Here is a 13,682-nt window from a genome sequence, read left to right on the forward strand (position 1 = left end):
TGCACTTCCTTGACCTTCTTCAGAAGCCCTCATCTTTCTCGTTTTTATTCCAAAAGGAACAAATATAACTAATCTCATTGCCCTAAAATTGTTCTTGGTTTACTAAGTGGATTTTAGTGCTGCAGTATGGGATCTATTTCTGCTTAGTATGTGTCTCTGCTATGGATAATCTTGATCAATCTTAAGTCTTTTTATCTACACATCCTTTCTCACTGAAGATGTGACTGGATGTTTAAGCATAGATAATATGCCTTCTGCAGTACTATTCTGGAATTATTTAAAGAAATAATTCACTGTTTTTACGATTTAAAATGGTGGATGGTCCTCATGGGCTGAAGGCTGCCTGAAACATCTCCGAAGAAAGCAATTTTTAATATTTTAAGATATTTATTTCCAACCCTTCCATAAATGAAGAGTGTAAATGTGATTTCAGTACCTTTTTTTTTTTTTTTTTTTTTTTTAACAACAGATTGGAGAAAGTGAAAACTGCTTGGAACTTATTCATTGTAATTCAGTGAACTGAAGTGTAACCATGTTTCATGATCTATTGTGTTAAAGTTTGCTACTAGTATTCTGAAAGCATCAGTACCCATTCAAAGTCCTCCAATAAGCAATGGAAAGAATGACAGGGATTAGAGGTGAAATGTATTTGTGTGAAAATTATAGTAAGAAGTATCTTTATTGAGTCAGTTGCAGGCCTCACGCTTCCAAAACCAGTGATAAGCTGGAACTGAAATACTTAAAGACATGAACAGCCTCCAGAGTAGAGTGAAGTGATCAGAACAGCTGCACGGAAGCAAGCCGGCAGTCTGTCTGGCAAGTATTTACTAGCAGTGGTTGGTTTATACCCAAGGAAGAGTAAGAACAGGATGAACACATGATAGTTCCCCCAGGTACTCTTCCCATACTTCAAGCTGCATGCTAGGGCTCTTATCCTGTGCATTTTTGGTTGGAGGAACCTGACAGATACTGAGACTATGTCCAGTGTGGTTGATATCACATGCTAGAGCAGTGTTAAGTAAGATTTCATTAGGTATTTTTACCCTGAGGGTAATTTATCATTAGACATCTAAAGCACATGTTACCATTTCTGCATAACAAAAAGGAAAGTGGTGATCTGAGCTAGTTGTGGTCCTGGTGTGTGGTTGCCTTGGGCTCCTCCAAATACTCTGGTCTGTTGGAGAGTTTATTGTGCTTTATTGAAAACTGGGCCTGGCAATGTGAATGTGTGGAAGCCTGCAGGGTTCCTGCTGTTGAAGACTCAACAGTGCTTACGTTTGTAGTTAAAGCAGTCTTAGCTGTTCTCTTCAGATACAGGCTTAAGGTTGTCTGACTCATTGTCACAGTTTCAAGTGACATTAAGGTAACATCGGTTGCAGTGAGTTCATTATTCTTGTCTGATTCTGTAAGTGCTGTCTTTTTTTTCAGTGTATAATTGCTTATCTCCAAAGCAGAATATCCAAGTGATGGCATGTGTTCCTCCCTCAGCGCACACACATCCCACTTACTGTATGGTGTTTGCTGCACGGTTGGAATGGGATCAGCTCCTTGTGCTTGGTTTGGAAGTCTGTAAACAGTGCATGATTTGGTAATGGCTCCCTACCTCTGTATTTTATTCTTCTGGGCATTTCAACAGAGGCAGGCTAACAGGTGTCAGGAAATGATGCAAGAGTAATCCCGTTTTGTTTATTGTTTTTGTGATGATTATGAGGTTAGCTATTTCTTTGATCATTTTCCTGGTCTGAGCATTCTGCCTTCAAAGTCTTGACCTTATGCCTTTTTCTTTCAGAGGCACAATGAGCTGACAGTCCCACTGCCAGATCCAGACCTTCACTGTCATATTCTTATTAATTCATATTAATCCTGCTTATCCTAGCAGAGCTATTGCAAACCTGCATTTCTTCTGTTTGGGAGCTTGTGTACAATGCCTCTCAATAGTTTTTGTAAAGATTAAGTAGTTTTTCAGAAGGAGAAAAGCACTATGTGAAAGGAAGGAAGTATGCAGCCATGGCAGTTTGACAGACTCTCTCCTAAGACTGCGGGGTTCAAAATCTGGTTTGATCCTTGCTGCCTATCTCAATATTTTTAGTTGTCTTGAGTGCTGTTTTCTATATTTCGGAGGCCGGCTAAACTGATAGAGGCTTTTTTTTTTTTTTTTTTTTTTTGTTCAGCAGGAAACTTGAAAGACTTGAGGCTTTAATATTACTGTTACCTATATTACTTTTTTCCCTTGCTATTTGCATGTCCTGGTTGTCCTTCTATTGACAATAAATGAATAGATTTATGTAGTATAGTGCATTGGAGTCCATTTGATACGAATGCAGAAGCTGGCACAAGTGACTCCTGAATGAAGAACAGGACATGTAACCTGAAAGCTGGTTATGGCACAGTACTGTTGTGACTTCCAAAGGAGTTAACTGTTCTATGATTGTACTGCTGGTTGTTTCTTACCTCAAAGCAAGGAATCTTCATTTTTTCTTGTCATGGTTTAACCCCAAACAGCAACTAAGCACCACACAGCTGCTTGCTCAGCCCCTCCAGTGAGAGCAGGGAGAGAATTGGAAGGATGAAAGTGAGAAGGCTGGTGGGTTGAGACAAAGACATTTTGTTAGACAAAGCAAAAGCTGCACACAAACAAAACAAAACAAGGGATTCACCCACCGCTTCCCACAGGCAGGCAGGTGTTCAGCCATCTCCAGGAAAGCAGGGCTGCCTCATGTGTAATGGCTACTTGGGAATACAAATGCCATCGGCTCAACCCCCCCCCCCCTTCTTTCTTCCCTCAAAATACATACTGAGCATGACATCATGTGATATGGGATATCCCTATGGTCAGCTAGGGTTGATCAACTGTCCTGGCTGTGTCCCTTCCCAGCTTCTGTTGTACTCCCAGCCTTTTCATTGGCAGGATAGTATGAGAAGCCAAAAAGTCCTTGATTGCTAAGCAACAACTAAAACATCAGTGTGTTGTCAACATCATACTAAATCCAAAACACAGTGGTATACCAGCTGCTGAGAAGATGATTAGCTCTATCCCAGCACAAACCAGGATGGTCTGGGAACAATTTTGATTTTAAATCTGTTTTAGGATTTTTTTTTTTTTTGAGACACATCTATAATGATTTGTGATGGGCTGATGCTGCTTTTTATTGGAAAAAAAATGAAGCCTACTTCCATTTGTAGGTAAATCCTTTGAAGCTACTACCTGTGTTCTCCACAGGTTAAATGTGACAGATTATCCTCTGCCTGACTCATCTTCTTAGCTGTTCTATGTGACTTTATGCTCTGTTAGATGGTCTGTCTGACCATAGTGACATTTAATCCGTCTGGATATATGTTCCACTTCTGTTTTTGTTGGAGGCAAAACTTATTCTTTCTATAGGCCCAGTGGTCAACTGAATGCGCTGAATGGTTTTTTTGTCTATAGTTGTTCTACTTCAGTGAAGATGGTGTCTGTGATCTCATATGCCTTATTAAATTTGTTACAAGTTTACAAAACATGCCTGAACTTAATGATACATAGGTGTGCTCTCTTTTTGTTCTGTTAATTTCTGATGTTTTTTTTCTTTCTTCAGAATTGAGTGCAAGAGAAGTCTAATGCAAGAGATTTGATAATTTAATACAGCAATTAAAATGGAGTAGAAATGAAACAACTTTGTAGACAAAATGCAAGAAAATAAAAATTAAAGATAAAAGGCAATGTTTTGTAATGTTAGACACACAAAATAGTCTCCCCCAAAAGTATGTATGTAGTTTTTACTGTCTTTAAAGTCTTTCAGGTTCTCTGAAGTCTTCCAGCTACTGTTCACATACATGTACAGCTTTTCTTTTTAAAAAAACAAAAGCACCACTCTGAAAGCAAAGTAAATATCCAATACAATAAAATATCAGTTTGTTCTTATCTAACAGGGATAGGGTTGACTAAAATTTCTGTACCTTTGTCTTAAACAGAATGTTGGCTTTGAAAGCTCAGGGAAGAAGCAGCAGAGAGGAAAAAGTAACACAGTGGTAAGTACATTATTTTTCTTTCCTCTGGACCAACTGCACAATATCTTAAAGTAGAAATCCTCTTCTTTATTAATATATTGTAATAATCACCTCCAAGGCACTTGGATTTTATTCTACATCATCTCTTTTGTTATTCTGAAGGCAGTTTTGTTTAGTTATAAATATCTGTTGAAGAGCCAAGTGAATGATATGCATTTACCTGTAATTCTGTATATGTATATGGGAAACTAAGTTGCAGGAGGATAATTCTGGTTTAAAGCTCAGTGTCTATTTTTAACTGGTTTGATTTGTGGAACGTGAGCATTTTGTACTGTTTTTTAAAATATTTTTTTAGTTTTAGGGAAAAATAAACATTATTTTGAAAAACTTGTATAAAAAATGCTTGAAAAAATACTTTGAATGCTCGTTGGGCCTCTTACTGTTCTCCTTTCTGGTTTGCTGATTGAAAGCCTAGGTGAACATCACATCATATAATTTCTCTCTTATTGCTCTATTAACATTCTTTAGCTAGAGAGCATACTTAAGAACTTGAAATGTATTAGGAAGTCAAATGAAGTTTGATTTTTTTTTTTTTTATTTTTTTTTTTGTTCAAAGCTCTGTGAAAAAGTAACACATGTTCAGCATCGGCTTTTTTCTTTATTAAATTATGCCAGTGCAGATGATATTAAGTTGATTTTGCCTCATATTGTAAGAGTTTCTAGAGGCAATTATTTCTCATTAATAAAATACATGCCCAATAGGATATTTTATGTTCAGGACTTCTCTATGAATTTCAGTGGAGGAGTTGTTATTGCATATTCTTCCCCCTGCCAAATAAAACCCAACAACATATGACAGCAGCTTCCATCTGCTCTGATTTTATTAATAGTGCTACTTAGATTGTGGAAATGCTAATAAATATTGACACTTCAGTGACTCTAATTTTGAGACTTGCTATAAAATACCAGCTTATAGCATACAAAATCTTCTGCACATATTATCTGGCATTGCTACGAACAGCATGTACTGAAGAAGATAGGAGCACGTGCACATGCTCGCTTTTTGCAGCCTTTTGTGTAGTCTGCAAGGCTGTAGGCTGTGTGTGCTTTGGCATTCTCTGCTGAGTTAAGGGGCTGTGCTGTTGCCTCAGCTGTTCCCTGGGGTTTGTTGCTTCCTATGGGCAAATGACTAGCAATGCCTTTTCACTTCCCTTCTGCTGGTTTGTCTCTTTTGACTGTTGTTTTTAACTGGAGGAATTAAAACAGTATCTCCTATTTTCTGCTTGATTAGATGTTGACAGTATGTGATACACAGCATTTACTCCCACAGTAGATCTAGACATTATCCCCCAAAGGACTAAACCTGAAGCATAAGGGTTCAATATGGTTTTATACCTCTTCCAGAGGCCTACCATCTCTTAGTCTGGTTGCTCTGTGTATTTAATTTCCATTGTTTTCTTTGTATAGAAAGGCAGGAACTTGTCCTCTTTGTTTCCATGGATCTTTTTCGCAGCAACAATGAAAGAAAATGGGGTTATTTAATGTAGAAATTGTTGGATTCTGAAAGCAAAGCAGTTCTGAAGTAGCATGGTACCAAAAAGCTGTGATTACTAGTTGTACAGTAACTGTCATTATTGCATGTTTTTTTTAAAAAAATATGGTTGTTAGTGGGGTTGGAGTTCGGTTAACCTATTGAGATAAATATCTCATGACAGATGCAAGAACCCAAACATGTCAGTTCCATAATGTAAAGGAATTCTTTAGCCATTTGAAAACATCAGTGTTGAAATACTGAAATAGCCATGTAATGGCTTTACAAAAAGCTCAGTTTTTCAGTTTTTTGAATATTCCATGAATGACTGAGTGGCTCCTGCAGTTTCATTCAAAGTTCAATTTGTCATAGTAGATATCCTTGAATATATATGGCGCTTTTTTCTTTTTTTCTTTTCTTTTTTTTTTTTTTAAATTTATGGAGGAGAAACGGATGAGATTCAAGCACAGTGTCTTTAAAAATGAATTTATTCCTCTTGATGCTTTCTTAGTAACACTACAGATATGTACCCAAAGAATATGTAATCAAGTTGAACATCAGAAATGAAACTCAGATCTAATGCTAATCTCGGCAGCATTGTTAATGGCATACAATTAGAGACCATTCTTCAGAAGAAATGTTGTAGTGGCACTTACTTGGATAGTTTGGCTGTCCAGATGGAAGTTAGTTTCTAGGGCTGACTAAAAAAAAGAGCAAAAGGCAATGTGCAAGAAATAAATTGCTGCTCCCTGGGCTGTGGTTGTGTAGCGACAGGGTGTGCATGTGTTACCGTGTAGTTATGTAGCGTATCTGAACATTTTAAAATTTATTCGTAACTGTAAATGTAATCTGTATTTTTTTCTCATTCTAGATATACACTTTAGATATCTATTATTTAGTTAGTTAGTTATTTGCTAAGGATGCTTCTGTAATGGATCTTGCCTTAAAATACAGGTCTATACGCTCATATACCTGTGCCTCACTGATAACCTGGTCTAGGATTATAAAAATATTGAATGTTACTACATTTTGGTTGAAGGCTGTACTTGAAGTAGAATATTACGTAGGTATTTGCCAAGAAGCTTTTTGCTTCTTTTTCTCAGTTTAAGAAGAATACTTTTGTTGTTTCATTTTCACATAGTCATAAGGCCAACTACTGACTTCTTTATGGTATTGCTGCCTTTTTATAGTTAAAGGAATTAATAGAAATAAATATTTCAAAGGTTTCATTTGATATACTTAGGGTGGGGATTACTTGTCATAATTACTCTTCAGGTTTGTTTTAGCATAGACAGTTTAGATACTAAATTTCTAAACTGTTGCAACAAACATGTGGTTAGATAGTGTCTAGTTTGAATAAAATGGAAGAATGCTGTTGTTGAATCAAGAAGATGTTATTGATACCATCAATATCATTACAACTAAGTAAAGAGTTTTTATAAAATAGTTTGATGAAGAACTTAAGATCTTAATTATGAAAAGGATTTCTGAATATTTTAAAGCAAAACAAAATGGAAATAGTAAATAGAAACCTGCTTAGGATTTACTTCATAGAATACAAGAAACAGATAATTTAAGCAAATGTCTGTAGAATTCACACCTGGCATTGATCTTCGGTGAGTTACCTGAAGTGATCTTGCTGTCCTGGCCATTGGAGGTGGGTGGTTATTTTGTTTGTGTTTGGGTTTTTTTTGTTTGTTTTTAATATGGATTTGTAGGCATTGAGAGCTTGAAAATAGTTAACACCAGGAGAAGCTTTGAGTTTTGTATTTCTGCCTTCTCTATTCCCTTTATTTTCTCAAAAAGGTTAGCAAGCATCCTTAATATTTTTGCATTCAACAATTGGTTATTATCTACTATATTTACTAACATATTACTCCTCCTGTGGCTACCATTCACCATTATTGTTTTGTGACTAATGCCTTTTATTTCTTTTGCTCTAATGCTGTATGTGAGCAAGTACAATTTGTTGTTTGGTGTTGTCTGCCTGTGTGAGGACATGCAGCCATGGGGAGCAGCAGGGGAGACCCAGACTACAGCTTCATATTAAAATGATGAAATAGTTCCCAAATCCCTTTTGTTTCTTACGGCTTGTTCTCCCCTGTGGAGAACAGTGCCATGGTCCATTGATTTGTACTGAACTGAGTGTTTACCAGTCTTATTCAGTTAAGTGAATGACAAAACCAGTCCAGTTTTGTGGTTGTTTTTTTGTTTGTTTGTTTGATTTTTGCTAGGGGAGACCAAAAGAAATAGCTTGGGTGAAAGGGAGGAGGTGAAAATACCTTAGCTTGGCATTATCACCAAATGAGGCTTCGACAACTCAAGCAGAGAATGCCAGTGTCACTTACAAAGAGGCAGTCTCTTCACAGTATGTGCTGTCTTTTCGCATTTCAGCTCCTTGTCACTGGCCATCATTTTTCAGCCATACTTTCCGCTCCTAAAGAGAAAAAGGATTGCAGAGAAACAAACTTCCAGGCTAGGGTTTGCAAGGCGCTGGTTGCTGTCAGTTAAATTAAGAGCTTGCCGTTTCCATTCAAGAGGACTGGACTGATTTTAGGGGAAGCCTGAACCAACTCTTAGCACACTGTGCACCAGCTTCTTTACATGATTTCCTGATGAGCATGAGGTGCCAAGTCATATCCGAGGTTAAAGAATGAAGGATAATTATGTTCTTACTTTACTGTAAGAGCTGAGGATGTTTTGTTTTCCTTAAAGTATTAAGATGTATACAGTTTATGCAAATTCATGAGGACTAGCGCTGTTGTTTGCTGGGAAAAGCGTCATTTAAATTGTACTGTGAATTTTGAAAATTCAGTCTCTTTCATCAACAAGCCAAATAGCTGGTGTGTTGGTGTCTTCTGTGATGTGTGTTGTTGCTTAAGGAGAGAAAAACCATTAACATATCTAAAGACAGAGTGGTTCATGTTATTATGTCGAGTATAGGAAGCTTAATTTTTTCTACTGTTATTTTTTCTTTTTTAATGTAGAGGAGGTAATTAATTCTGTTGTTGTTGTTTTTGTTTGTTTCAGTTGGTATTAAGATTATTAATAAATGACAGTATTTTTTTTCATAATTTCAACAGGAATATGTTGCGACTTCAGTCAGTTGGCCAAATAAGCCTTGTTGTGTTGTCAGCTTGCATGTTAGGTTGTGTGTTCCCCAACATGATCTTTCCCTTTCCTCTGTTTACATATCCTTGGTTCCATAATTCTGAACTTGGGTGTAGATAGTGAAGTGGGCTAAAAAGAACCTGACTGGATAATTTTGTGCCTAGTTCATGGCTTTCTGTATAAATGGCTGATAACTGGCTTCGTTTTCAACTCGGCTGCTGATGTAACTGGTAAACACCCTTTTGAAAGGCTGGAAGAGGGAGGGAGCGGGGAAGTGCTTTCACCAGCTTAGAGCATGAGCAGTCACATCCTATTAGCATCAGATGGGAAATCTGAGGGACTAATGGTACAGTGAAACTATTGCTCTTAGAGCAAATCAGCAGAGATTAGGAACAAAATTATTGTGAATTTAAATTCTGCTTGTAACAGGCTCGAGTTTAGGATTTTCGAAGAAATGTGATACTTGGGAGTCTGTATGGATTTTTTTGTGTTTTTGGTGTTTGTGGGCTGTGGTTTGTTTGTTCCTTTGTTGTTGTTGCTGTTGTTGGGGGGGGGGGGGGGGTGTTGTTTGTTTGTTTGTTTGGTCTTTCTTGTTGATGATTTTTTTAATCCTTCTCAAAACACAGGTACTCCTGTAGTTAGAAAAAAAAATGTTCTATGGGCTTCTGGCAGATCTACAGGTGCTGTTGTGCTGCCAGGTACTTGGATGATGGGGGTGTGCAGGGAATTACCAGAATTCCAGGGAAGAATGGTGTTTCACTGGATGTTGCTGTCTCTTCTTGATTAATATTTAGTGTGTATCCAAGCTCAAGCTTGCTGTTGATCTTGCATTCTTTCATTGGTCATGGTCTTTGAAGCTGTTGCTTTGCTTTTCTGCTTCCAGTGATTTTATTCTATTCAGTAAAAATGTTTCACTGTTTATAGATTGCATTTGGTGTAGGTAGCAATGTTGTTGCAGGTGGGAGGGTTGCAGATGTACCTTCTGAGAGAACGTGTCAGAAGCTTCCCCCATGTCAGATGGAGCCGGTTCCAGCTGGCTCCAAGATGAACCTGCTAATGGCCAAAGCTGTCAGTCAACAATATTGGTAGCATCTCTGTGATAAAGTTTTAAAGAAAGTGTCATAAGCTGCTGCGCAATGGCAGCCAGGAAAGAGAATATCTGAGAGAAACAGCTCTGCAGACACCAAGGTCAGTGAGAAGGAGGGCAGGAGGTGCTCCAGGCTCTGGAGCAGAGACTCCCCTGCAGCCCATGGTGCAGGCCATGGTCAGGCCGGCTGTCCCTCTGCAGGCCATGGAGGTCCATGGTGGAGCAGATTTCCACCTGCAGCCTGGGGAAGATCCCGTGCAGGAGCGGGTGGATGCACCTAAAAGGGCTGTGATCCCTTGGGAAACCCACACTGGATCAGACTCCTGGAGAGAGGGCCCACGCTGGAACAGGTTTGCTGGCAGGAATGGTGACCCCATGTGGGACCTGTGCTGGAGCCATTTATGAAGAACTGCAGCCCGTGGGAAGGACCCACACGAGAGAAGTTCATGGAGAACTGTCTCATATGGGAGGCACCCCATGCTGGAGCAGGGGAAGAGTGTGAGGAAGAAGAAGTGACAGAGACAACATGTGATGAACTGACCACATCCCCCATTCCCATCCCCATGAGGATAAGGTAGAGAAATTTGGAGTGATAAAGCAGCTTGATGGGCTCCTGGCAGCCAGTGAAGGTCAACCCAACACATAGGTACAGTACTCTATCCCTTTGCCCTGGCTTCTTGAATAACTTTTTTCTGAATGTTGATTAATTACATAGTCTTCTCCACTTGTTACTTCACTGGCTTTTAGCAAGTGTCAACCACTGCTTATAACAGTGGAGGGCTGATAGCTGTAATTAAATCAGAAGCTGGTGGTAGTTGCTTCGTCTGCTGTTTGATCAGTTGGGGAGGGGGAAACGTGTACCTGAAATTAGAGAACCCTCATTTTCAAAATCAAAGAGTTGATGCTTTTAATTCTTTTATTGGATACTGTGGCCTGCTTGAACAGGTGCCATAATACCCCTTAATCACTTTAGCCTTGCTTATCAATTCTAAAACTTTAAAGCGCTCCAGTCATTCATGGTCTAAAATGGGGTAGACTATATGAACTGATATCTACCTATCTAGTTATATAGATATAAGGCAGAAAAAAAAAAAAAGAAGTTTTGACACAGGTTATATTAAATTGTATGCAGTTTCATACCAAAACATCTTCCAGTTGTGAACTCTTATCTCCTTATGTAAGTATGATACAACTACCATTACAGTATACTTACATGCACTGCCATACTTACATCAGAAAACAATTTTTCTCACAATTTTGAGATTTTGCACAATAATTAGCCTCTACCACCATTGAACCCCTAGAGGAAAACATGTCTGCATAGCTGTTGCTAACTTCAGGTTATAGGCTGGTCAATAGATAACGTTGTCCTTTGTCCGATTTTGTGTCGTTATTGTGGAATTTCTTTCTTATTACTGTTGTGTATGAATGAGTGAAGACCATACTTCACTGAAATGCTGTCGAGGGTTTAGACTGCAGGGTGACAATAAAACCTTAGCAGACGTGTTGTTAACCTCCTCTCCCCCGACTCTTCCTCTTTTTGCCCCTCCCTCTCCCCTCTTCCCACTAAGGACAGGCGATCGGGAGGAAAAGAAGGACAGAGAGAAGAGAGTTGGAAAAATTAAAGATGTTTTACTAATGCTACTAATAAGAATAGAGAAAATAATACAAAATATACAAAACCAATCTTGAAAGTCTCAGAAACTGCAGAGCCAGCACCCGAAGTCCTGGATTGGACTCTGTAGCCAACCGGAGCTGGATTCAGTCTCTCACTAGGGCTCAGTTCGCAGGGACAACTAGCAAGGTCCTCTCCTAGTGTCAGCCATAAGAAAAAAGGGAAGAGATCCTCATGATCTCCCACTTTTATATGAAGTATTCACATGAATGGAATGTTATACACAGTTGGTCAGTTTCTTGGTCACCTGTTTCTCATTGTCCCTCTCACCAGATGTCCATCCCTGCTTATCAGTAAGTTTGCATTCCATTGCTGTGTTTACCAAAACATGTGTCTGGTTCTCCAGGAAAATGCAGCTAATATGAAAGCTTTAGCTGACAGGCAAATTCACTAAAAGAGAAACTTGTTTTTTAGCAAAACCAGGACAAATGCGCATATCTGTTTAGTTTAAACTGCCTATTTTTGAGTTTACTACAGATACTATGACTTCTCTGAATCTGAGGTATGATCCTCAAATAGAAATAACCTTGGAAGAGGAGATGTGAAACAAATGCTAAAAATTATTCACACAGAAAAAAAAGAATTGGAAAACTGATCGTTTATAATTAGCAAGCATTTGAATTAAAGTAGATATTTTTTGAACACTGAATTTTTGGGGTTAATAAATGAAGACTTCACAAACAGAACACAGTTAATTCTCCCTTACACCTTCCAACTTTTGAGCCTGTAATGATTACAAAGAAAAGCTTCTGATTATAGCAATGCTTTTTCCTTTCTATTCCTTAAAGAAGTAAAAAAAAAAACCCAACAACCAAGCAACCAAAAAAACCTCACAACAATTTGGTCTGATGTTGTGAAGTTTTAAGAAACAAAGATTCTTCTGCTTGCTAGGCTTCCCTGTTTTGTGGGAAGGGAAACAGTGCTATACCTCATGTTCCCTTCTACCTGATATGTATTTACCCAAACTAGCCATGGAGAAGTTATATTTTGAGCAATATGAGAAAAGCACATGTTCTGTGCAACATCACATTTTCTATGTTTGATAATTTTAACAGTGGACTCTCTTCTGTAGTAATATCCTTCCTTTCCTCCATTACAGCTTTTCTCCTTGGGCAGCTTACCACATTATAGGTGGACAGACAGACAGATAGGGAAGGATGTCTGTATCTGACTGTTTGTATACAAAAATGTGTATTGGAGAGAAGTGATGGTGTGCAGTACTTGCTGTGACTGTTCTACCACACACATTTTCTAGTATTGGCAGATATCTCTGTTGCAGAACATAAGTGCTGAACAATTGTTCATATATGTGTAGAAGTAAAGTTTGAACACAAGACAAATTTGAGTTAAATCGCATTGTGTAGTTTCCTACATTTACTTAAATGGTGCTCTCTTGGTTCATTGGTTTTTGAAGCATTATAGTTACACTCAAGTTGGTCAGATATGTGGTTTTGGGGGAGGGTTATTTATTTGATACTTGAATATGAGTTTGGCTATTTTGGCTTGAAACATGAGCTGTGAGTTTAGATCCTTCAACTGGCATGATAAGTGACTGGAGATAAGACCCAACACTGTGACATTGCACAGGCAATTGTTTACTGATCCGTGTTTACAGTGCTGTGGATATCTGTGATATTTTAAAAACCCCTTCTTCCTCAACTCTTCATCCTCCCCCCACCAAAAAAAACAAAAACAAAAAACAACTCAAGATACCTCTTGCCTTGTTTTCCTAACTTAGTCCTTCATTTTGTATGTATTTACATTGTTATGCCTTATGACTTTCTTCATCTCAAGCTGTTGAGACCTGAGCAAGCAAGACTAGGTATGAAGAGTACAGCCATTGAAAATAGGGGGCAAACAGTGTAATATATGCTCTTTTTGAGGGATTTGAATAAAAAAAAAAGCATCTTGCCTTGTTATTTATATGAACCATGTAAAAAACTTGCATATTCTGGAAACCTAATGTAATTCTCAGAAGTTGAAATGACTGGACGAAGGGACGTTATTGATTGCTGCGGCAGGTACAATACACGTGTGTCTTCCCCTGCCAGACTTCTGGTAGGTAACTCACACGTACAGTTGCTGCTTTCTGTCCTTGTTCCCAAGGTGTTTGTTCTTCTGTTTGTGCTCCTGTTTGAAGAGACTGCTGCTGGTGGTTCTTGCTGAAGTGGTGTGTTTTTCCACAGTTCTGCGGATCTCTGACAAAGACAAAACAAGATTATATTTATTTTTGTTAAGGGCTTTTTCTTTTGTCAGTGTTTACTGTGGAATTCCTCATGTTTTTTCACATG

At 38.3% G+C, this 13,682-nt stretch overlaps 1 protein-coding gene across 9 annotated transcripts in view; it reads left to right on the top strand.

Moving 5' to 3' along the window:
- Positions 1 to 13,682, top strand: part of ERBIN (erbb2 interacting protein) — a 117,514-nt gene that overhangs the window by 36,426 nt on the left and 67,406 nt on the right. For all 9 annotated transcript variants that reach the window (XR_013923508.1, XM_080362029.1, XM_080362026.1 and 6 more), the window contains one exon: positions 3,952 to 4,008. The gene's annotated coding sequence lies outside the window, so the exon portion shown is untranslated. The remainder of the gene's footprint in view (positions 1 to 3,951; positions 4,009 to 13,682) is intronic.

This window comes from Nesoenas mayeri (assembly GCF_963082525.1).
Source record: "Nesoenas mayeri genome assembly, chromosome: Z".
NCBI lineage: Eukaryota > Metazoa > Chordata > Aves > Columbiformes > Columbidae > Nesoenas > Nesoenas mayeri.